The following is a 26,647-nucleotide window of genomic DNA, read 5'->3' as shown; positions in this document are numbered from 1 at the left end:
TTTTAAAAACTTGGTCATCGGTATGTGGATATTTATAGTATGCTTATAAAGTTTTCTATATGTTTGAAATATTTCACAATAAAATATTTTAAAATACTGGTCGGGCAAAGCTGTATTAAAGGAGGACAAAATTTTTATCTGAAATTTAAAATTGAAAACAGAACCAAGTAACTTGGGTGGCCTTTATTGTTAACTTTTTTTAGAGTAGTTTTAGCAACAAATTGAGGGGAAGATATAAAGACAGCCCCTATACTCCCTACCCCTACACATGCACGATCTCCTTCATTATCAACACCCCCACCAGAGTAAACCTTTGTTACAACTACATATCATCAGCACCCAAAGTCCCTAGTTTACATTAGAGTCCACTCATCGGTATTGTATATTCTATAGGTTTGACAAAAGTATAACATTTATCTATTCTAGTGATCTTTCAAAATCAATAGGAAATTATGTTTTGTTTTGTTGTTTTCCTGATTTAAATTTCTTTATTTCTTCAAGGACCACAAAAGACACATTGAGTAATATAATGATGCAACATTTAACAATATAGCAGCGAATGAGAACAAACTATGTATTTGAGATTTATTTTTTTTTTAAGATATTATTTATTTATTTGACAGAAAGAGAGAAAAAGAGAGCCCAGGTAGGCAGCGTCAGGCAGAAGGAGAGGGAGAAGCTGGCTTCCAGTTGAGCAGGGAGTTGGATCCTAGGCCTAAAGCAGATGCTTAACCAACTGAGCACCCAGGTGCCTCTATATTTGAGATTTAAATTAGGGGAAAAGAAAGAACAGAAACAACAACATGACTCTCATGGCCTTATGGATATAGATTAAATAAGAAAGCAACATTCCCCTGATTTGGGTTGCCTGGGTGGCTCTGTCAGTTAAGCACCTGCCTTTGGCCTGGGTCATGATCTCAGAGTCCTGGGATCAAGTCTTGCATCAGGCTCCTTGATCCGTGGGGAGCCTGCTTCTCCCTCTGCCTGCTCTGCTTGCCATTCCCCCTGCCTGTGTGCTCTCTTTCTTTGTCTCACAAATAAATAAATCTCAAAAAAAAAAAAAAAAAAAAAACTCCCTGACTTAATTTCCTTGAAGATTCCAGAAGATACACTGAAAACCACGATGGATAATATTCTCAGTAGGAGACAGAACCTCCCCTTATGGCTGTATCATATTTCACCCTCAATGAAATCTGATCATGTAATTTTCTTAAAATATACTATTAAAAATGGGACTTAGGGGTTAGAATTGTTAGCTTTGTCTCGGACTTTTGCTGATCTGTTTAACAAAGGGTAAAGCTTGTAGAATCTTGAGAAATATGTATTTAAGAAATCGTGAAAAAGATCCTCAAATCCCAGCCGTTTTGGCAGATTTGACAGCCACTGGAACGCACGGCCAGGCTGCCTAAAACGACGTAACGTAAGGTGCTATTCAGCATACTGGAGAAGTGTAGAGGCTGCAAAAATGTTAAAGTCAGCCAAAAAGTTTGCTCTATGGGGATTATTCTAAGCCTTTGCATATAGGGGTGATAAAGGAAACTATTTTACAAATATACAAACATGCCTAAAGCCCAGTGAAATAATCTTATAAATATTGAAACCACCCTTGAATGGAAAAAGTAAGACCTTGCTGCCTCTTCTTATTGTCAATTGTTTTTACTTATGTCACATTCATATATATAACTAAACCAGTTATGTTTTATTTTCTATTATTTTACTTTCTATTATTTAAAAGAATATTGGAGCCCAATGTTTTGGGGGTGTCATGATAAGAATTATTTCTACTTTTGTTTGTTCCTTCCTAATATTCCATACATAATTTCTTAGATTAATAAACTGATCCACTATGTCCATAATAATAATAACAAAAGTTAACATTTTCATTCTCACCCAAGATGTCTACTTCCCAGTGATAAAAAATGAGTCGTTTTACAGAAAATTATTTGCTTAAATCATGATTAGCATTTTTGAAAAATCACAGAATTCTGCTTTGTACGAAAAAAAAAAAAAAAAAACCACAACACACTTTTTAAGTCATTATTCCATGAGCTGGCATGTTACCAAATAAAGAAAAGACGGGGGAATGAAAGAATCTGCCACGTATGTTTATAGAAGATTTAGATAATATTTCCAACAGCAAATACATAATGATGCCATTGGAGTTTGAGAAAAATTGTAAATACAAGCAACAGTAATTTCTGTTTCATTTACTACATTTTTTCTTCTAATAAGAAATTAAAAAGCTTTTTTCGGTCTTCACATAAAAAGGTACACGTTGGTTTATGAAACGCAACAAGTATGCTTGTTAGAATCTTATTTTGGGGTAATTAATGGTTAAGGATGTACACAACAGAAGAAAAATTTGTGTGTTATTGCTAAGGCAGCAAATTCTGCCTGACATTTCCATAGCACATCCCCCAATTAAGAAGGCGGCTGTCATATTGATTGAATTGATAATCTGTTCATGTGTCACCAGAGAATGAGAAGGTTCAAGTTTAGAAATTAATGTTTCCTAGGGTTTTTATAACTGACAACAAGAAAAATATTCATCTTGATTGTCTTCCTTGCTTTGCAGAGTTAGTCTTGTTTCTGTAGGTCTAAATTATTAATACTGGTATAGGGCAAAATTCTTTAAAAAAATAAGATAAAAATAAGGATTATTTATTGTCTGTCTTCTACCCTCTGTACAGATAAAAAGGAAGTTTTTTAAAAGTACAGATAAAATAGTTAAATAAGGGGTGCCTGGGAGGCTCAGTGAGTTAAAGCCTCTGCCTTCAGCTCAGATCACAATCCCTGGGTCCTGGGATCAAGCCCCACATCAGGCTTTCTGCTCAGCAGGGAGGCTGCTCCTCCTCTCTCTCTCTCTGCCTACCTCTCTGCCTACTTGTGATCTCTGTCAAATAAATAAATAAAATATTTTTTTAAAAATAGTTAAAAATCTGGATTTTATGGTCTATTTCTACCCTGAATATATACATTTAAATGTTACCATCAGGCTCATGGTGTTTAAACACACTACTATGTTTTGGTAAATAATTTGATTCTGACATTTTTCTTGATGTTATCCATCTAATCCCCCATTCCTCAAATTTTACCATCTACTTGACAAATGATGGCATCATTTATATTTGATTCTGTTTTAGACTACCTAGACTCATTTCCACTCCATGCCATTTTCTCACTGACTGTAGGGTGATCATACTTACCTATGTTTATATAAAAATCATTTTCAGCACATTTTATTTTATACAGATAGTTTACAAACTAATACTTCACTTTGAATTTGTCACTGGTTTAAAAACTTAATGTAAAATAAATGAAATATTTTATAAACTCAAAATGTTCTGATACTTGCATAATTAAATCCATGTAAATACTTACAAATACTAATTTCTAAATTCACATCTCTAGACAACAAATTTTTTAAGATTTTATTTATTTATTTGAGAGAGCGAGCAAGTGAGAGTAAGTAGTGCAGGGGCGGGGGGAGAGGAAGAGCAGAGGGGGCGGGCAGAGGGAAGGGGAGAGCAGACTCCCTGCAAACCAGGGAGCCAGACATGGGGCTGGATCCCAGAAGCCCAGGATCATGACCTGAACCAAAGGCAGATGTTTAACTGACTGAGGCACTCAGGTATCCCACAGACAATTATTAATATAGCATTAGTGTTTAAAAATTAGGTGTAAATCTTTTCATTCCATTGACCATTTTACTTTTATGTTATAACTTGTTATTTCTTAACCGAACTCAATGAATAACACAATCTAAGTAAACTCTCAAAAAGAAGTTTCTTTCAAAATACTGCAGTATCCTACCTCAAGAAATTAGAAACCAAAGACCAAAATACAGTCAAAGCAATTGGAAGTAGGAAAATAATAAAGACGCTAGCAAAAACCACTTCAATTGAAATTAGGAAAAAAAAATAGAGGAAATCAATGAAATAAAAAGATGATTATTTGAAAAGACCAATAACATTGATAAATCTCTAGCAAAAATGACAACAGTAAAAAAAAAAAAAAGACAAATTTTACCAATATCAAGAGTAAAATAAGACATATTGCCACAAATAATGGACCCATTACGAAGGATAAAGGAATATATAAGCAATCTTATAACTTAAACAACACATAAAACGGACAAATTCCTGAACAAGTAAAACTCAAATAATTTGAAAGGGACCATTGGATAAATCTACAATTATTAAAATAATTTATAAAATTTCAAAAGCTCTCAAAAAAGAAATCTCCAGTTCCAGATAGTTTTCTAGTAATTCTACAAAATGTTTAAAGAACAATTAACATGAATTTTATACAGTCTATTCCAGAAGATAGAAGAGAAGGAAATATATTCCTCCCTCTTACAGGGACTCTTATGATTACGAAATACTTAGTTATAAATTTAACAAAACATGTACAGGTTCTGCGTATTGGAAATTATAAAATGCTGATGAAAGATTCCAAGGAATATCTAAATAATTAAAAGAGATGTGCTTTACTTATGTCCTGGAAGTCTCCATATAAGAAAGTTATTAATTATTGTAAAATGATCTATAAGTTTAAAGCACCTGCTATCAAAATCCCTGAAAGTTTTATGTTTCTGTAGACATAGACAAGTTTAGTCTAAAACTTATATGGGGGAAAATGGGCCCTATAATATCTAAAATAGTCTTAGTAACAACAAATGTGAAAAATATCACTGTATTGAATATTAGGGCTTCCTATATAGCTATAGTCACATAACAGTGTGGTATTGGCAGAGTGATAGAAACACAGAAAAATAGAACCACAGGGAGGACATAGAAACAGAACCTTATAAATATGCTCAACTGATTTTTAACAAAGTTATACAAATGATTCAATGGAGATAGAATGGGGTACTTTTTGCTTTTTGTTTTCAATAAATGGCACTAGAACAGATGGACATTCATAGGTAAATAACAATAGCAAACAAAAGCGGACACACATAAACCTCACCTCTTATACAAAATTGACTCAATTATTAGTTATGGAACTAAATAAATGGGAAATGTAGAAATATAAACCTTAGGCAAAAAAACACAAAACTTTAGAAAAAAAAATTTTTAAGACAGACAGCTATTAGATTTAACACCAAAATCATGATCAATAAAAGAAAACATTGATAAGTTGGACCTCATGAAAATTAAAAACATTTGCTCTGTAAAGAGCCATGTGAAGAGAATGAACACAAGATGCAGATTGGGAACAAATTGTTTATAAACCACACATATGACAAAGGATTAGTATCTAGAATATATAAAGAAGTCCCAGAATATAACCATCAAACAACAACAAAAAAATCTAATTAAAAAAGACAAAGATTATGAATAAACATTTAACCTAAAAGGATGTATATATGGTGATAAGCACATGAAAAGATGTTCAAGATCACTAGCCTTTAGGGAAATACAAATTAAAACCACCGTAAGATAACACTACAAACCTATCAGTATGTCTAAAATTTAAAACAAGAAACAAGGGCCCCTGGGTGGCTCAGTCATTAAGTGTCTGCCTTCAGCTCAGGTCATGATCCCAGGGCCGGAATGGAGCCCCACATCACACTGGGCTCCCTGCTGAGCAGGAAGCCTGCTTCTCCCTTTCCCACTCCCCCTGTTTGTGTTCCCTCTCTCTCTGTCTCTCTCAGTTGAATAAATAAATAAAACCTTAAAAAAAAAAAAAACAAGAAATAGTAATATAAAATGATGTAGACAACCAGATCACTTATACATTGTTGGTTGAAAACACTTTGACAATTTTTTATAAAATTAATCATGTAATTACTGGGTCTTGATCAAGGACCTGATTCCTTAAGAGGTATTCATGATTCCCTTCTGAAACCGCTCTTATAGTCCATACTTAATTACATGGTTTGATTATAGGTTTGTCTCTGTTTTTTGACTATTGGAATATTTAGATAGGAACAATGATTTATTCAGATTTTTATCTCAAATGTTTAGCCCAGGATGTGGCACCTAATATATAATAATTATCTGTTGGAAAAATAAATGTAAAAAAATTATATTCTTGTGGAACAATGCCTTATTTTATGTAATTTTTCATGACTTGGTCATGGTATTTATAGGAGAATTAGAAAAAACATCAAATTTCTTCTCTCTAAGTACAACACTGTTAAAAACTCAAATCTAATTAATTCTCAATATTCCAAATTTTATGGCTTGATCTTTAATGTAGCTTCTACATAGATGCATAATATAACTAATAGGAAGTATACTTTTTATTTTGCAAAGCAATATGGAAGAAAAAAATACTGGGTAGTGATCTGGAAACACAGTAACTCACAGAACCATCTGGCTGATGTTTGAGCTGTTCTTCATAAATATAAATTAGTATGTTATATCTTTTATTATTGATTTATCGTGAAAATGTGTAATGAATTGTTCAGAACTCATTAATAATAATTTTTACATTTACTTAGAAAGTATCTACCTTTATTCAGTGGCCAAAAATATTAGACAAAGCTATGTGTTAATGAACTCAATATGTAATATTCTAACATACTGGCATGCTGTTGCTGGACTTTTGTCAGTATTTATGAATGCGAATCACAGCACCAAGTCTTCACTCCCTGTTTCTTAGTGTTTTCCTTACATTTAATTATTTAATGTTCTGTGAAGATAATTTTACACAGAAATAATATTGTATTGTGTGAAAGAAAAATAAAAATTGTGTAACCTTAAGTTCGTTGCCATTTTGTTGCAGACCTCTGGATAAAATTTCATTAGTCGCTTTTTATATTTTGTTAATTGTTTAGACGTCAAAAGTTTTCAATTCTGCTAACCCAACAAAAACAGGCGTTCATTGGAGCACTTGACCCAAATTATAAGTATTACAGCATAATGTGTCTTTTAGCTAAATGACTACTAGTAGGCTGCTAACCAAAGGCATAATTGGTGAAATTAAACTCAAAACAGTAGGCATCAGTACACTTATTAGAGAGTAGTTTTAATTATATTTGGCATTATTACCTCAAGCAACTAAATAGACAAGTTTCTCTGAAGTCTAAATATTTAAGGAAAACAAATACATGACAATTTAATAAAACCACTTACACTAATTTGGTTTTCATTACCCACAATACTTGTTAACACGCTGTACTATAGTTAAAAGTCTGATATGCTATTCACAATAAACTGCTATTTCAAGACAACTAAAATATAAGTCCAAGAGGGATAAATGCCTCCTTTTAGATACACTCTGAATTTTTATCACTATATATAGACAGTTCCTTGCATATTTATAATTGCTGAGCGCATTCTCCCTAATTCCAACATCTGTAAACCCCAAAGTACCTTTTTAAAAAAAGGTACTTTAAGCATTTCTTAAACTTTAATTTAACAAGTTTTTCTTCTAGAACCTTCAATATTTTTGGTTTTAAGAAAAGAGAGAGGAATAGTTTGCTTTGCTTTTATGGGACACAAACACATACTTTTGCTTATACCTTGTATATATTTATACATTGGATTTATACATTTATACATTGGATTTATACATTTATACATTGGATATTAAAATCTTTGTAACCCATTTAATTACTTCCAAAAGTCTGATAAATTCTACCCTAAGAGGAGATATTTTGAAAAAAAATATTAGAGATTTTCATCATCATTTGCATTCCACATTTCTCTTGTCTGTCAATGGAGCTCTGAGTCACATTATTTCCAATGAAAATAAGTTGACTGAATTTCCCAACTATCTTTGCAGAATTTACAAAAAAACAAAAACTGAGCTAAAAAATGGGTTACACATACTTTGAAAACAAATTGTCATTAACATTAAATTCTGTGGCAACTCAAAGAACCATAGATTAGGGGAAAAAATAATTTATACTCTCCAAAAGATTATAAACTGAGGATAGGTGTAGATTTTATATGCATATTAGGTGAGAGAAATTTATGTGACAAAAGAAAGGATTGAGAGAAATAATACAAAGAAAGAAATGTAATTAGAGCTCTGTAAGTGAAAGCAGGACACGGTTGACATTATACTAGAATATAATATTTAAAGGTAAGTATTTCAGGGAATATATAGTTTAAACTTCATTCTTAATGGTTTTATGTTTTTCAGTGATTGAGGTCAATATGATAGCTGACTAAATTCTACTCTCATTCACAGTAAAAACTACATATTACATGCTTTTGTACACATTTTTTTTAAACGAAGATTAAAGTGATTAAGTCAATTGCCAAAATTCTTATAGATTGTAAATGGCAAAGCTGGGACTTGAAATCCTCTCTATTTGATTACAAAGTTTGTCTTTTAATTTTTAAAATTTTAAACTTTGTTCCAAAGTTTGTTTTTTATAGAATTAGAGAATATAAAAAGTTTAAACTTTAAAATATCCTAGCAATCACTGATTAGAGTCCCATAAAAGAAAGAGTGCTATTTGTAGTATTTATAAGAGCCTTATTAATGACATTCTGCTATAATGTATAAAGATGGATAAAAGCAAATGTGAACAATTTATTTAATCATTCAATAATTCTGATAGGCCACTATTCTTAATTCAAATCTGTTGTCTTTGTAACATTTCAAGTATCTCACAAGATAAAAGCTGCAAAATTAAATTTTATTTTGTATAAAATTGTATTTGTTCTTTCTACAACTGATTTTTGTTTTCTCAGTATCTGTTCTACTAGAGGGGAAAATATTAAAAGTATTCAAAAAGCCTTCAAGACCTTCCAATATATTACCACAAAATTAAGTATATGAGTAATTGCTTTTGTCACATTAACTTTTAGGTTAATTTCAATCTAACTGTTAATTTTCAGCATGTCTAAGTAAGTTTTTTATTGATATTACCTTTACTTAGCTAACAACTCCAAATTCTACACAGTATTATTTTTAAGGAAAAACAAACAACAATAAAACACTTGAAGTCATTGGAGAATGAACAAAAATAGGAGAAAGATATGGAGGAGCATAAAAATTTTTGAGAATAATTAATTAGAACAGAAAAAACACTTCCTTTTTGAAGGAAGGCCAAGTTAGTAATGCATAAGGAAATTAAAATTTCAATAGAAAATCTGAAGTCTCCCTGCTCTGAAGAAGTAGTGCACAGAGTTGGGCACCATACCTGATGGATAGAGAGGTGGATAAAGAAAAGGAGGCTTATATTTTGTATTTAAATTCTGCCCAAAACTTTGATTATCATCAACCCATGTGTGTGTGGGACAGAACCCAGATACAGATGCAAAAACTTAACTGAGATTTTAGCTACCCAATAAGGCACAGAATTTGCAGTTTGAGTCAAATTAATTGTCTATTTAAAAATAAATAATCAACAGTCCAAAAAATAGTGCATAACAAATCCACAGTCTCCCCAATAAAACTCTTAAGATATCCCTGATAAAATCCAGAAGTACTCCCACAAAAATTTCTTTAAATGTTTCAATTCTCAAAGAGACAATGAGTTTCAAGATGACACATGTGTTTTAATGAATAAACAAAACAGTTTTTTAAGATTTATTTATTTATTTTAGAGAGAGGGAGAGAGAAAGAGAGCACAAGTGGGGCGGCGATGGGGGAGGTGTAGAGGGAGAGAATCTCAAGCAAACTCTGTGCTGCGTGTGGAGCCAGAGGTGGGCTTCATCTCAACATACTGAGATCATGACCTGATCCAAAACCGAAAGTCAGACACTTAACCAACTGAGCCACCCAGGCACCCCAAAAGGGGTGACTCAGCTGGTTAAGTGTCCAAAAAGGGGTGCCTGGGTGGCTCAGTTGGTTAAGTGTCCGACTTTTGGTTTAAAGTTTAAAGCATCCATGAAAGCTATGCTTACAAACAAGTAGAAACATTCTGACAAGAGCTCAACACTAAACATTTACCTGTGTATTGCTATGAAATGTGAAAACACCTGTTACCAGAGAGATACCTCATGTTTATATTGTATATTCAATATTGTTAACATGTTAATTCTTCACCAAATGACTAGAGCTCAATGTATTCCTTAAATGATTATATGAAAATGAAAATATTTTAATATCTAGAACAATCTTAAAAATGAAGAAAAATACTGTGCTGTTTATATTGTCTTATTTTAAGGACTATAATAAAACTATAATCAAGATAGCATGACTCTGACATAGTCACGCCAGAGTATAAAGTATACTTTATATACTTTATACAAGTATAAAGAAGGACTAGAAATAAACTCACATTTATAAGGCCCTTGATATTTGGATAATGGTGTCAAAAGTATCTAATAGAGGAAGGAAAGTTTTTCCAAAGGTTTTCTGGAATAACTAGATAACCATAGGAAAAAATAACCTTGATTTTACCTCATGTCATATTCAAAAAATTAATTTAAAGTGGATCATAGATCTAAACTTACAAGATACATTCATACAGAATATAAAGAAAAGGGAAAAAAAGGAAAGAGAAAGGGTATGCAATATTTCATTGAACATATAGTACTAAGGAATTAAGGCTTGTAAAGTTAAAATTAATCAAAGATTTTCTAGAACTACTAAAATATGAACTGTGTATTGGCACTCTTTCATAAACTGCTTTAATATCTATGACAAAATAAGTACAAAAAGTAAGAATAAGTGTACTGAAATTTCTATAGCAATATGACATTGTCAGGATATCATCCAAGATTCTCCTCGAAGACTTTCCTGGGTGTTGCCAGGAAATTATCCCAGAATCTTCTAAAACAGTACTAAAAATAAATAAATAAAATAAATATCAACCAACCAATCAATCAATCAATCAACCTGGGGATTGGTGCTGATTAATTAACTTTTTTTTTAACTTCTTCATGATAATATAGCCCTAGACATTGAAAGTAAATGTTATAAAATATTGACAGCAATTTGGCATTGCCAGGACATTGACTGATGTATGGACAAGGTCAGGTTTTGAATATGGATGGTGAGTAAAATGGGAGGCAACCAGCATACTAATTCAAAGCAGTAATTTAATTTTACATTACAACATTGGTTACTTTGAGGATAGTCCATTACTTGTATCCCAAAGGTATGTGAAAAGTGATAAAATGGTCAGTTTATAATCATTCTAAATTTAGAAACTTTATTTATGGATGAAAATTAAGGTATAATATTTATTATTAGAATCCACGATGTGGAATATCTTTCCATTTATGTTGTCTTTAATTTATTTTATCAATGTTTTATAGTTCAGGGTACAAGTCTTTCAGCTCTTTGGTATTTTTTTCAGTTTGATTGTAAATGGAATTGTTTTCTTAATTTCTTTTTCTGCCACTTCATTATTAGTGCATAGAAATGTAACAGATTTCTGTACATTGATTTTGTATCCTGTAACCTTCCTGAGTTCACTTATCAGTTCTAGAAGTTTTTTGATGTAATCTTTAGGAGTCTCTATATAGTATAATGTCATCTGCAAATAGTGAAACTTAACTTCTTTCTTAACAATTTGGATGCCTTTTATTCCTTTTTCTAGTCTAATTGTTACGGCTAGGATTTCTAGTACTCTGTTGATTTAAAGTGATTAAACACCCTTGTCTTATTCCTGATCTTAGGGAAAAACTGCTTTTCACCATTGAGTATGATGTTAGCTATGGATTCTTCATATATAAAAAGATAAATATTGTTAAAAGGTCCATGCAACCCAAAACAATCCACAGCTTTAATGCAATCCCTATCAAAATATCAACAGAATTTTTCACAGAACTAGAACACTCTAAAATTTGTATGGAACCACAAAAGACCCTGATGCTAGCGCAAAACAGACATACTGATTAACAGAACGGAACAGAAAGCCCAGAAATAAGCCCTAATTATGTGGACAATTAATCTTTGACAAAGAAGGCAAGAATATGTAATGGGAAAAAGATAATCTCTTCAATAATGGCGCTGAAAAACAGGACAGTGATACACAAAAGGAAACTAGACCACGTTCTCACACCATACACAAAAGCCAATTCAAGAATGGATTAAATATCTAAATCTGAGACCTGAAACCATACAAACCCTGGAATAGAGCACAGGCAGCAATTTCTCTGACATCGGCCTTAACAACATCTTCCTAGATATGTCTCCTGAGGCAAGGGAAACAAAACCAAAAATAAGCTATTGGGACAGCAAAATAAAAATCTTCTGTGCAGCACAGGAAACAATCAACAAAGTCTGAACAGATGACTGAATAAGAGAAGATATTTGCAAATGACATATCCGAGACGGGGCTAGTATCTAAAGGACATAAAGAACTTATAAAACTCAACACCAAAAAAAGAAAAATAATTCTGTTAAAAATGGGCAAAAGGTATTAAAATACATTTCTCCAATGAAAACATTCAGACAGCCAACAGACATATGAAAAGATGCTCAACATCACTGATCCTTGGGGGAAATGCAAATCAAAACTACAATGAGATATCCCCTCACACCTGTTGGATCGGCTAAAATAAAAAATACAAGAAACAACAAGGGTTGATGAGGATGCTCTGCTGATGAGAATGCAAACTGGTGCAGCCACTGTGGAAAAGAGTGCAGAGGTTCCTCAAAAATTAAAAATAGAACTACCCTATGATTCAGTAATCACACTATTGGATATTTACCCAAAGAATATGAAAACATTAATTTGAAAGGATATATATGCACCTTTATGTTTATTACAGCATTACTTACAATAGCCAAATTATGGAAACTGTCCAAGTGTCCATCAATAGAATGGATAAAGTAGAAGTTGTGTGTGTATATATATATGTATATATAAATATATATAATGGAATATTATTCAGAACAAAATATTGCCATTTGCAATGACATGGATGGAGCTAGAAAATATAATATTAAGCAAAATAAGCCAGAAAAAGAAAAATACCATATGATTCCATTCATATGTGAAATTTAAGAAACAAAACAAATGAACCAAGGGGAAAAAAAGAAAGAAAGACAAACCAAAAAGCAGACTTTTAAGTGTAAAGAACAAGCAGATGGGGGGGGGATTGGTGAAAGGTGAAGAGGATTGAGTATATTTATCTTAATGAGCACAGAATTATATATGGAACTGTTGAATCACTATATTGTACACTGGAAACTAATACAACACTGTATATCACTATATGTTAACTACACTGGAATTGGGAGAAAAAAAAAGAAAGAAAAAAATAAAGTTAATTTGGTTAAAATTTTAAAATTTTTCAAAGATTTTCAGAGATAATCAGATAAGCAAAATAATTACAATTTAATTTAAATTCTGTCTTTAATAAAGCAAACTGCAATCCACTTGTATTTTCAAAAGAAAAAAAAGGAAAAGAAAAGGACATGCATTTCTGAGTGTGATGTTGTAGTAAACCAAAGGATGATGATGGAGTGATTTTGAAACTTTAAAGATCAAAATGCACTGTTCTTATCCAGAATGTGATTCTCCCATATATTGTTTGGGTTTGTAACCATAAATGAAGTGCTAAAGTCAATACTATATGTCTTCTTACAGACTAGCCAATGAAGTAGCAAAAACATCAAACTTTAGCAGCATTTAGAGACAAATCATAAAGAATTAAGTTCAAAACAATAAAAAAAAAAAAAACTTTGAAATCCTTTTTGAATTAAGTGCTACAGTAAGAGATGTCCAGGTGGCACAGTCAGTTAAACATCTGTCTTTGGCTCAGGTCATGATCCCAATAGGCTCCCTGCTCAGTGGGGAGTCTGCTACTCCTTCTGCCTCTCCCCCTCCTCATACTCTCTCTCTTTTTCTCCCAAACAAATACATAAAATCTTTAAATACTACAGTAGCATACATCCAAAGTATCTACTGGCTTGTGAAAATATCAGTGGATGGCTGTACCAAAAATGTTTACTTGAGGGGCGCCTGGATGGCTCAGTGGGTTAAAGCCTCTGCCTTCGGTTCAGGTCATGATCCCAGGGTCCTGGGATCGAGCCCTGCATCAGGCCCTCTGCTCTGCTTCCTCCTCTCTCTAAGCCTGCCTCTCTGCCTACTTGTGATCTCTGTCTGTCAAATAAATAAATAAAATCTTAAAAAAAAAATGTTTACTTGAAATGTTTGGTAATACTGTGACACAATATGAAACTCAACTGCTTTTCCAAGGACACCAATGACCAAAATATACAATAACTGACTAACAAAATGAGAGTCCAATCCATGGAAGAAATATAGCTAACAAAGTGTGTTTCCCTGCAGTTTATTGAATCTACAGATGCACCTTAAAAGTCTTGGAACACAACTGATTCATTATTTTCATCTATAGAAACTCTGTTCTTCTAATATTCTAACTTTTCTTTTATCTACCATTGAAAAATCACAGACCCTCTCTTTGAATGGGTGTATCCTGTTTGATCATTGATGATTTTGTTGGAAAAAATTCTATGTAAAGAACAGAGTTTTTGCAGAATATTGTCATGTTCCATAATTAAACAAAGTTAATCAGTGAAGTAGTGGATATTCTTTTTTTTAAGATTTTCTTTATTTATTTTAGAGATAGATTGATAAATATATATAGAGAGAGAAACAGTTAGCACAAGTAGGGGGAGGAGATGTAGGAGAAGGACAAGCAGATGCCACATTGAATGTAGACCTCAACACGGGACTTGATTCCATACTGAGCCAACAAAGTGCCTCCATGGATATTCTTGATCTTCCACACTTATAAAAACTTATTACTGAACTCCTTAAACACATTGAATTTTAATTTTCTTCAAGAGAAGATCAACATACAGAACTGTAATGGTTCCAATATGTACTTATTTCTCTCCTTTAAAGTTGTCTAACTATAATTTCACAGAATGATTTTTTGGAATATATTACCAGTAAATGATTAAAGGTGTATTACAAAAATTAGACCTGTTTTACTTTGGAAAAAGGATAATAAACCAGTGATTGCTGAAATTCTTGTAAATCTCTTACATGAATATTATTAGAACAATACTTAACAAAGAATATAGATACATGTTATTTCTTATAATTCATGTTATCAATCCAATGTAAGTTGTATAGTTAACAAGAAAGTAATAAGCTTATTTGTCACAATCAATAGTTTATATTCAGATATCCTCAATATTTGTATAAAGTTTACATGTAGATACTTACGTGGGAAATTTCTACTTCTCTCATAACATTTTGTTTAGTTCTAATTGCAAAATGACAACATTTATGAGTGTGATGACAATACTTTTTACTAAGTGCTTATGTGCACATTATGAACAAGGTATAGGTTTTTTATTTACCCATATTATGTTCTCTAATGATATTTCTATAATGTGAAATTATATGTATATGTCTATATGTATATACTTATATATCTGTTGTCTAATAATTAAAACTAAATTGCATTTTCACTACACTTTGCCTAATAATTTTATGGTTTTACAAAAGTATCAGATCACAGTACATTAGAAATACAAAAAAAAAAATTCCTAAACCAAAAATTATTTGAGAAATTTACCCTAAAATGCACGTATTATACTAATGTTTCATTAAAATCTCATGACCCAAATTTTGCATAAAAAATTGTGGATTAATGCTGTTTTTAAAATCAGACATATGAAACATAATTTTATAGCTTTATTGAATATATACTAATATCAATCAAGATTTTCTGCAGAAATGTAAAACAATTTCTTTGAGACTGTATACTGGAATTTGAGAGAGAGATTAGTATTTTAATACTAAACTATTGGCATATTTAATTATCTGTGACACAAACCCAAGATTTTGTGTGGCTGTCCATTGTTTCACAAATTAACCCCTGTACATTTCAAACAGACAGAAGGGTGATTTCCTGGGCTTGAGAATATACATAGTATAATGCTTTAAAATGCCTTTTTTTTTTTCCCTATTGTAAAGAAGAGAGGATGGCAATGAAAGGTTTGGGTATATACATCTCCAGGTATGACGTAGATCCAAAGTGGCACTGCTGCTTAAAGAAAATAAGACCAGGTGTAGACTGCTTACAAATGAAGTTATGCCTAATTCACTCTCCATTTTGAATATGCTGATGGGAAGGTCAAAATAAAGTTTGTCCAAATAGCAATTCTGGCTATAACAATCCCTACAGAGGAACATTTGTAACTGCAGAAGCAGGATGGCCCTTAAGGGCACAGCAGAGCTCCTAGTGCTGCATGCTGATCCTCAGTGCAGACATGCCCAATTATTTTGTAACATTCATTTACTCCTTCTTTCTAAAGCTCCAAGAAAGTAAGCAATAACCATTCTTTAGATTAGAATTTGTTAATACATATATTTTTATATAAAATGAGGCATTTATGAAAAAAATTTCTAAGAGTACTTGTCATATGTTGATCATTAATACCTATAAATTCAGGGATAAAAACTCTACAAGCATTATCTCTTTTAATATTCCTATTATGCTCATAAAACCTGTGCAAACTCTCCTCTCTCATATGTGTACATGTTACACTATTATATGTATTTAGAAATATAATCAGAATGCATTAATAGAATACATAATCATAAAATACAACTATGCCTATATAAGATGTATCTATGCCTAAATTTATATCTTAAGCTCAATCTATATCTATTTCCATCTGTTTATAACTATAGTATACTGGTATAATTTTGAGAGATTGAGTAAGTTCTAAAATAATAATACCCAAGATTGTTAAATTTCACTAGTAATGATTTAACTATCATTCTCTTTTATCTTCTGGGAAGAAATATCTAAACATATCCAATAAATAACTGGCTGGCAAGTATATATTTTCAATATCAAGTATGACACTTCTAGCCATTTTATATATATGTTTTAAAACACACTATGAATGACCCACAGCTTGAGAACAAAGCTTTTATGTACTCACTGTAAAAAATAAACAGATTCCCAATAGCCATTCTCTGTCCAGTGTGTGTCTGCCATACTATGGAGATGTGTCTTTATTGTACTTTCATACAAGTAAAGAATAGAAAATGTATCAATCCTTAAAGCTCTTACCTAAAAGACTTCAGGGTTTATTCAACAAACCTGCATAAAATTCAGCTTCTCAGCAGATGAAACAACTGTACAATAACTTAGTAAAAAATATAAGGACACATTTATCTTTTATTCAGCATCTCAAAGCTAATCCTGGGATATTATTAGCATTCTATGGAGTTTCAGTCTGCACTATGCTAATGCATTAATCTGTTACAATTTCATTTGTTAATATTTAAGTGTTTGGCTGTGGCTATTTCTGCTGTAGTATACTCAGATGAGTGTTTATAGTTATAGGGTCAAAGAAGAAAAATAAAATTTCAGAAAATTTTTTAAAAAGTAGAATAAAGTTCTTTAAACTGCATTGTGGCTAGATTTAGTATTTGGAAAAATAATAATGTTAATATATTGAGAATAATAATGTTAATAATGTATAATAATAATGATAATATAATGTTAAAATACTGAGATAAAAATAAGCTACTAGTTTCATGAACCAATTATATTTGGCTATAATTCAGATTCCCAAGAACATATTATAATCTTGCTGTTGACATTCATTATAAAATTCTATCTCTTACCAGACTAAAATTTTTTTATCAGAATCAAATGTCATAGTAAGATAAACATATTTTCTTGTGGAAGGATAGTATAAAGTACGCTGTATGTCATGAACCGGAATTTTATGTCCTCTTCCCCCAAATTCATATATGGAACTCCTAACCCCAGAGTGGTTGCATTTGAACTAAAGAAGTAATTAAGGTTAGGGGTGTCTAGGTGGCTTGGCTGATTGAGCATCCGCCTTTGACTCCAGCTCAGGTCATGATCTTAGTGTCCTGGGATCAAGCCCCGCATCAGGCTTCCTGCTCAGTGGGAAGTCTGCTTCTCACTCTCTCTCTCTCTCTGCCCCAACCCACTGCTCATTCTCTCTCTCTTCCTCAAATAAATTAATTAAATCTTTAAAGAAAAAAAAGAAGTAATTAAGTTTAACTGCGTTTGTATGGGTGGGTCCCCGATCCCGTAGGATTAGTGTCCTTATAAGAAGATACATCAGAAAACTCTTTCTCCAATATGCACAAAGAGGTCATGGGAAAATATAGCAAGCTTGCAGCCACCTGCAAGCCACAAGAAAATGCTTAAGAAATGTACTTTGCTGGTACATTGATCTTAAACTTGTAAGCTTCCAGTACTGTGAGAAATAAATACGTGTTGTTTCAGCCACTCAGGCTGTGGTGTTTTGCTATAGCAGCTCAAGCTGACCAACACACCATATCTACCAGAAGGAGTAGTTTAACTTCTTGTTTTAATATTTCTAGCATTTAATGTTTTATTAAGTATTTAGCTTAAAATACAGCAAGAAATTTTATACAAGTTATGATGTTGAAGTCCAGAAACAACTAAAATATACAGAGGAATAATTTTTACTTTAACAAATACTATACACTTCTTTTGACAACTTAAGTTGACATACCTCCAGAACCTTACAAATACAAGCACTAGAAAAGAAAGAACAAACAAAACTCAAAACAAATAGAAGCAAAAAAACAAACAAACAAACAAAAATAAAGATTAGAGCAAAAATAAACAAAATAGAAATTAAACAAACAAAACACAATAGAAAAGATGGATAAAACTGCGGGCGTCTTGGTGGTAGAGCCTGTGACTCTTGGTCTTGTGGTTGTAAGTTCAAGTCTATGTTCAGTGTATAGATTACTTAAAAAATAAAATCTTTGGGGCACCTGGGTGGCTCAGTTGGTTAAGCAGCTGCTTTCGGCTCAGGTCATGATCCCAGGGTTCTGGGATTGAGCCCCGCTTCGGTCTCTCTGCTCAGCGGGAAGCCTGCTTCCTCCTCTCTCTCTGCCTGCCTCTCTGCCTAGTTTTGATCTCTATCTGTCAAATAAATAAATAAAAATCTTTTTAAAAAATTAAATAAATAAAATAAAATCTTTAAAAAAATAAATGAAAGGAGAGAAATAACTGACATCACAGAAATACAAAAGATTACAAATGAATATTATGAAAAATTATGTACCAAGAAATTCGACAATCTAGAATAAGTCAATAAATTCTTAGAAACATATAACCTTCCAAAACTGAATGAGGAAGAAAAGAAATTTGAACAGACCAGTCATTAGCAATGAAATTAAATCAGCAATAAAAAAACTAACAAACTAAAGTCCAGGGCCAGGTGGTTTCATAGTGAATTTACCAAATATTTAAACAAGAGTAAACACCTATTTTTCTCAAACTATTTAAAAAAATAGAAGAGGAAGGCACTCTTCCACCTTCATACTATGAGGCTAGCATTAACCTGATGCCAAAACCAGATAAAGACAATCTTATAAAGGAGAACTACAGGCCAATATCTCTCTAGAACATAGGTGCAAAAATTTTGTCAACAAATTAGCAAACCAAATCCAATCATCAGTTAAAAAAAATCAAATAACCCAGTTAAGTAACGGGCAGAAGACAAGAATAGACACTTTCTCAAAGACATACAGATGGCTAACAGACACAAGAAAAAATGTTCAACATCACTTGGCATCAGGGAAATACAAATCAAAACCACAAACACATACTACCTCACACCAGTCAGAATAGCTAAAATTAACAAGTCAGGAAATGAAAGATGTTGGCGAGGATTCAAAGGGGAACACTCTTACACTGTTGGTGGGAATGCAAACTGGTGTAGACAATCTGGAAAACAGTATGCAGGCTGCTCAAAAAGTTGAAAATAGGGGCACCTGGGTGGCTCAGTGGGTTAAGCCTCTGCCTTCAGCTCAGGTCATGATCCCAGGGTCCTGGGATCGAGCCCCGCATCAGGCTCTCTGCTCGGCAGGGAGCCTGCTTCCTCCCTCTCTCTCTGCCTGCCTCTCTGCCTACTTGTGATCTCTGTCTGTTAAATAAATAAACAAAATCTTAAAAAAAAAAAAAAAGTTGAAAATAGAGCTACTCTATGGCCCAGCAATTGCCCTACTAGGTATTTACCCCAAAGATACAAACGTAGTGATTCAAAGGGGCACTTGCACCCCGATGTTTATAACAACAATGTCCACAGAAGCCAAACTATGGAAAGAGCCCAGATGTCCATTGACAGATGAATGGATAAAAAGATGTGAGATATATAGAGATAGATAGATATCGATATCTATATCTATCTCTATATAGTTAGATAGATATATATCTCTGTATATAGATAGATAGATGATAGATAGATAGATATGGCTCAGCAATGAAAAGAAGAAAGAAAGAAAAAGAAAGAAAGAAAGAAAGAAAGAAAGAAAGAAAGAAAGAAAGAAAGAAAGAAAGAAAGAAAGAAAGAAAAAGAAAAGAAAAGAGATCTTGCCATGTGTAACAATGTGGATGGAAGTAGAGGGTATTATGCTAAGTGAAATAAGTCAATCAGAGAAAGACAATTTTATGATCTCAGTCATATGTGGAATTTAAGAAACAATACAGAGAATCATAGGGGAAGAGAGAAAAAATAAAACAAGATGAAATCAGAGATGGAGAAAAACCATAAGAGACTTAATCATTGGAAACAAACTAAGGGTTGCTAGAGGGGAGGAGGGTAGGGGGATGGGGTAACTGGGTACTAGACATTAAGGAGAGGATGAGATATAATGAGCACTGGGTATTATATAACCACTGATGAATCACTGGCCTCTACCTCTGTAACTAATAATACATTATATGTTAATTAATTGAATTTAATTTTTTTTTCATAACCATTAAAAAATACACTTAGTGCTTAGAATGGTGTTAGATCTATAGTAAATATTCAAAAATTATTAGCCATTATTAAGATGCCTGTGTGACTTTTGGCAAATTACTTCTCAAAGCTTCAATGTACTCATCTATAACAATATGATAATAATGTAATATTATGATAAAAGCCAAATAATATTAACAGGGCTGTTGGGAGGAATAATTGCAATATACAAAGCTCTTGGCATGTCTGGTAAGGAAATGTTCATAATCATGCGAGCTGTTCTTATGGTCATCATTACTGGGGTCAGCAGATGAGATGTGGTGCTCTCTGCAAGATCCATTTTGTTAATTGAGCTGATAAACTTAACATTAATGTGCTGTACTATCATATATTAACTATGTGTTGTACTACTGTAATAGTATGGTTGATAAACTAAAGGTAAATATATGAATGTGCTAGGAATAAAAAGAAAAAGAAAAAAGAAGAAAGAAGAAAAAGAAAAAAAAAAAGAAAAGAAACAAAAGAAAAGAAAAGAAAAAGAAAACCTAGTAATAAGCCCATGTTGAGTGATAGAGATGACATGAGATTTTCTTTTCTTTTTTTTCCTCAATCCTGGTCTTTGTGGTGAGAATGGACATTCTTACCTTATTCTTGACATTAACAGGGATTCTTTAATGTTTTGTTTTATAGTTCTGGGTATTGATTTGAAGTTTAGGTGGTTTATCATGTTATAAATGTCATTATGTAATTTTATCAAAAAATGTGTTTTATATTTAGTTAATAGTCTTTTTATCATCTACAAAGATAACTGTGATTTTTTTTACTTTAAGTTATGAATTATTATTTATAAGTTAGATTTAACTGTAATTTCATTTCTTATTCTTTCCTTTTTTAAATTTTTCATTTAAAGTCTTTCTTAAATCTTAGTATTAATGGTGTACTCTACATAAAAAGCAGTTAGGTTTTTTTTTGTTTCTTTATACATTGGTATAGGTTAAGCGACAATGGAATTACATGGTATTTGAAGGTTTGATAGATGATTCCTACAAAATTGTCAAAACCCAGTTTCTTAAAACTTTTTCTATGTCTTCTACACAATTGGTAGGTTTAAGCTTTCTATTTCTACTGGGGTCTGGTTTGATAAATTGCATTTTGCTAGAAAATATCCATTTAATCTATATTCCTTTTTGTTTAAGATTTATTTATTTTAGAGAGGGAGAAAGAGAGAGAGAGAGAGAGATCCAAGGGGAGGAAAGCAGGAGAGAGAGAGATTCTCAGGAAGACGCCCAGCTGAGCACAGAGCCCGATGCGGGGCTTGATCTAAGGACCCTGAAATCATGAACTGAGCCTAGATCAAGAGTCTAATGCTTAACCACCTGAGCCACTCAGATGTCCCCACTTAACCTATATTCTGCTTTTCTCCCCCTAGACTTGTAAGAAGAATCTCCTTTATTTTATTCAAAATACCTTCTATTTTGATAGCTTTTCCCCCTTTCATTGTTTGTTTTGTAAATGTCTCCTCCCCAGCCCCTTAGGAGAACTAATGGTTTTTCTATGTTGCATATTCATTAGATCTACATCTGTTTTGTTTTTTAAATTACTAAGTTCTATTTTAAGGTTATCATTTCCTGTCTTACATGTTCCTCAAAATTATCTTTTGGTTCTTTTTCTAAACGTTTTTTATTGCATATTTCATGTATGTACTTATTTTTGCACTTTCATTTTCATTTTTCTAGTTATTTAAAACTACATGTTCCCTTAGATTTTGAATTTAATTCAGCTATTTATACTAAGATTGTACATTTTCATTATAGTAGTTTTAACAATAATTAATTTATTAATTTAATAAAATTAAATTTTATTTTACATCAATATAAATCTTCCAGTTAATTACCTAAAATATAAACAAAATGAAGTAGTCACACAAACACACACAGATAGAAGATAGATATATAGATAGATAGATAGATGGTAGATGATAGATAGATGATAGATAGATAAGCATAGATTTTTAAATGAATGTGTGCTTAACAAATGTTCATCTTAGGAAGTATAACACAATACAGCTTTCTTTCACCAAACTCTCATGTTTGTTAGAACATAGTGGTACGCTATAATGCTCTGATGCCTCCTTTAACAACATCCAAAATATGCATTCCTTTGGTGAAAATATTTGCAATTTTTTAAAAGAATTTTTTATTTATTCATTTGACAGAGAGAGAGCACAAGTGGGCAGAGAGGCAGCCGGGGTGGGGGGGAAAGCAGGCTCCCCGCTGAGCAGGGAGCCCAATGTGGGGTTTGATCCCAGGACCCTGAGATCATGACCTGAGCCGAAGGCAGAGGCTTAACCCACTGAGCCACCCAGGTGTCCCACAATATTTGCAATTTTTAAAACATCAACATAGTATTCTATTTTTTCCAACAACTTTAATTAAAAAGCTTAATAATTTTCACTTATAAGTATTGAAAATAGATACAGTAAATAGTCTATGAAGTTGAAATATTAAAAACCTCTGTATTGTATAAGTATGTTTTTTTTTTTTAAGATTTTATTTATTTATTTGACAGACAGAGATCACAAGTAGGCAGAGAGGCAGGCAGAGAGAGAGGAGAAAGCAGGCTCTCCACGGAGCAGAGGGCCAGATGCAGGGCTCGATCCCAGGACCCCGGGATCATGACCTGGGCCGAAGGCAGAGGCTTTAACCCACTGAGCCACCCAGGTGCCCCGTATAATAAGTATGTTAACTCAGAGAAAAAGATTGAATTTGGTCCTTGTCTTAGTCAGTCTGGTATGCTACAAAGCAATAGACTAGGTAGCTTATAAACAAAAGAGATTTATTTCTTATAGTTCAGGATGCTGAAAGTCCAAGATCATGGTTGGGTTCTATGGGAGCTCTCCTTCAGGTCTCAGAGGGAAGACTTCTCATTATATCCTCACACTGTGGAAAGAGAGCTAGCTACCTTAACCTCTTTGCTTAGGGATAATCATTTGTTTGACTCATGAGGCTGCCACCCTCATGACTTTATTATTTTCCAAAGGCCTCACCTCAAAAAACCATCACACTGGGATTAGCAGTTCAACATAGAAATTTTGGGGGGGACACAAACTTGTAAAACATGCAAACTTTCTTAGAGTTTATACTTTGTTATTCATGTAGGTAAAAAGCTACATGACTAATCTTCATTTTCCAGCCAGCCAAATCTACAAATCCATACAGTTTAAGTTTATTTACAAAAAGGCCTTTTGAAGGCTAGGCATGAACTACTAAAACTCTTCTAACTAAATACTCCCTCCATTAAGTCCTGGCTAGTAAATCCCATAAAATTGTTCAAAAGGTCTGATTGAGGTCAACACTGCTGGCTTCCCTGACATGGGAGGGAAAAAAATTCACAGAAAGTTTGTTAATATTATTCATCCCATCTTAAAAATAATAGGAATACAGTAAACCCTTCTAATGGGGACTTAAAAATGATCAATTCTATTAAGCAAACTTTGTGTCAAAGGGAGAATTGAAATACAATTATGGCCTTTCTTTTCTTTCTTTCTTTCTTTCTTTCTTTCTTTTCTTTTTTTTTTTTTTTTAAGGAATATTTACTTATTTGAGAGAGAGACAGCATGCACATGTATGGAAGCCAGGGGAGGATCAGAGGGAGAGGGAGATGAGAGTCTCAAGCAGACTCCCTGCTGAGCACAGACAGACAAGGGGCTGCATTTGATTACCCTGGGATCATGACCTGAGCAGAAACCGAGTCAGAGGCTTAACTGACTGAGCCATCCAGGAACCCCCATTATGGCATTTCTTAAAACTACTATAATGAAATGTAAAATCTTAGGTCAATAAATAGGTCAATAAATCCAAAATCTAAGTCAATAAATAGGTCAATAAATCCAAAATCTAAGGGAACATGTAGTTTTAAATAACTAGAAAAATGAAAATAAAAGTGCAAAAAGAAGTACATACATGAAATATGCAATAAAAAAGTTTAGAAAAATAATCAAAATATAATTTTGAGGATAAATTAATAAATTATTAATTTATATCAAGAATAGTGGGAATTAGGATTTCAGTGAACATTAAAATTTTCAAGAGTGGATTACTGACATCCAAGCCTATCTTTCTAAAGAGTTACCATAATTTTCATGTTCTTAGACCTTCTATCTGCCTCTTTGATGGTTATTCACTGGTCTGCTTTAGAATGAGAATGAAATCCAAAATATATTAATATTAATTTGTTTTTTGTTTATCTTCCATATCATGTAGTTTATAATTTACAAAGGCTCTTTGGGATTAGAGGGTGAATAGGTATTCATAATGGTTACATTATTATTACAAATGTATGCCATTAGCAGGATAACTGGTTATTATAGTTTTGTTCACTTGCTCTTTTTTTATTTGAATTTAGGGTAGGTAGTTTGGTTGCCTTGTTTTCTTTCCTTTTTCTTTTTTAATATATTTGTATTACTTTTTGCTTTACTTTGACCTCTATCTATTAATATTAAAAAGTAATTTCTCTTCACTTTTTTAATGTTAGGTTATTATACTTTTCCAGTGCATATAGAATCTACATTTTTTTTACTCTTATAGGCTAATAATCATTATCTAATAATCATCAGCATTTGCCATATTTTTACTAGGCAATCTTTACTTGATAAAGTTTGTCCCCTAATATGTTCTAAGAAAAGATTGATAAGGAAATTATTTCTGTAGATCTTGCATGTTTAAAACAGTTTTTCTAAAAGCCTGATCCTTGAAAGTCAGATTGGCTGAAAATAAAATATTTGGTTTACACTTTTAGGCTTCCTAAAAATGTTTTTCCTCTGCTGTCCAATTTTGAACATGGCTTTTAGGAAGTCATATGATAAACTGAATATATTTCCTTTATAAAGGACTTCATATTGTTTTTAAGAAAAAAAAAATTCAAATAGGGAGAAAAATAGCCACATTGATGATTGGAAGTTGTCCAAGACTGATATCCTAGATTAATCTTTATCTTTCATTAATTCAAAATTTTCTAAAAATATACATAATCCATTTTTTTAAAGATTTTTTTTTAATTTATCTATTTGACAGACACAGATCACAAGTAGGCAGAGAGAGAGAGAGAGGAGGAGGAAGCAGGATCTCTGCTGAGCAGAGAGCCCAATGCAGGGCTCGATCCCAAGACCCTGGGACCATTACCCGAGCCAAAGGCAGAGGCTTTAACCCACTGAGCCACCCAGGTGCCCCTATACATAACCCATTTTTATTTTAAAAAATTATCAATTGAGTTTTGGGGGTATTTTTTTCCTGGAAAATTATTTTGGAGAAAAATGAGGAATAACACTCATTTAAGTGTTCGTACAATTTGAGCATTTGTTAATTCCCAACAAGTGACTATTACTTCAATTAAACAACTGTGATCTGATCCTAGTAAATCAGTCAATTTGTGCCCCTGAAAGGGAAGGTTGACAAATGCCAACATCGAACTATCAATTTTAATTCACCTCTTTCTGAGACAGCTCTCTCTTGCCTAAGGGAGATTGGAAAACACTATGAAGGGACCAGCATTTCATCACCCAGAAAGAGATGACAGTTAAAGTCATCCAAGTACACATAAATGAACATAGAGCTGTCTTAAGAGTTTAACCCTAGTTAATCATGTATCCCCTTCTCTTATTCAAAGTACAAAGTATCCAAAGGCAGAGCTGTGGAGGAACTTTAGGAAGAAGCACATATGTAGAGGGACATTTGGAAAATATCCTCAGCAGTCCATGTATGAACATTTTTTCCATATGGGATGAAGGCTTCATTTACCTGAAGTTTCAAACAGTGAAGGTTAAGGTAGTAGGCTTTATCATCAAGAACCTAGCTTTATAACTCTTCTATTTCTTTGGGGAAATTTCCAAGTTTCTTCTTTTTAATCTGTAAAATATTAATAAATATAGTATCTTGATAGAAATTTGTAAGGATTAAATGATGTGAGCCCACAATTATATGATTGACACATGAGAGGTCTTCACTCAAGGTGACTTTCTTTCTTGGCC

Source organism: Martes martes (genome assembly GCF_963455335.1).
Source record: "Martes martes genome assembly, chromosome: 3".
Taxonomy (NCBI): domain Eukaryota; kingdom Metazoa; phylum Chordata; class Mammalia; order Carnivora; family Mustelidae; genus Martes; species Martes martes.
The sequence above is the reverse complement of the archived record's forward strand: the minus strand, read 5'-3'. Positions refer to the sequence as shown.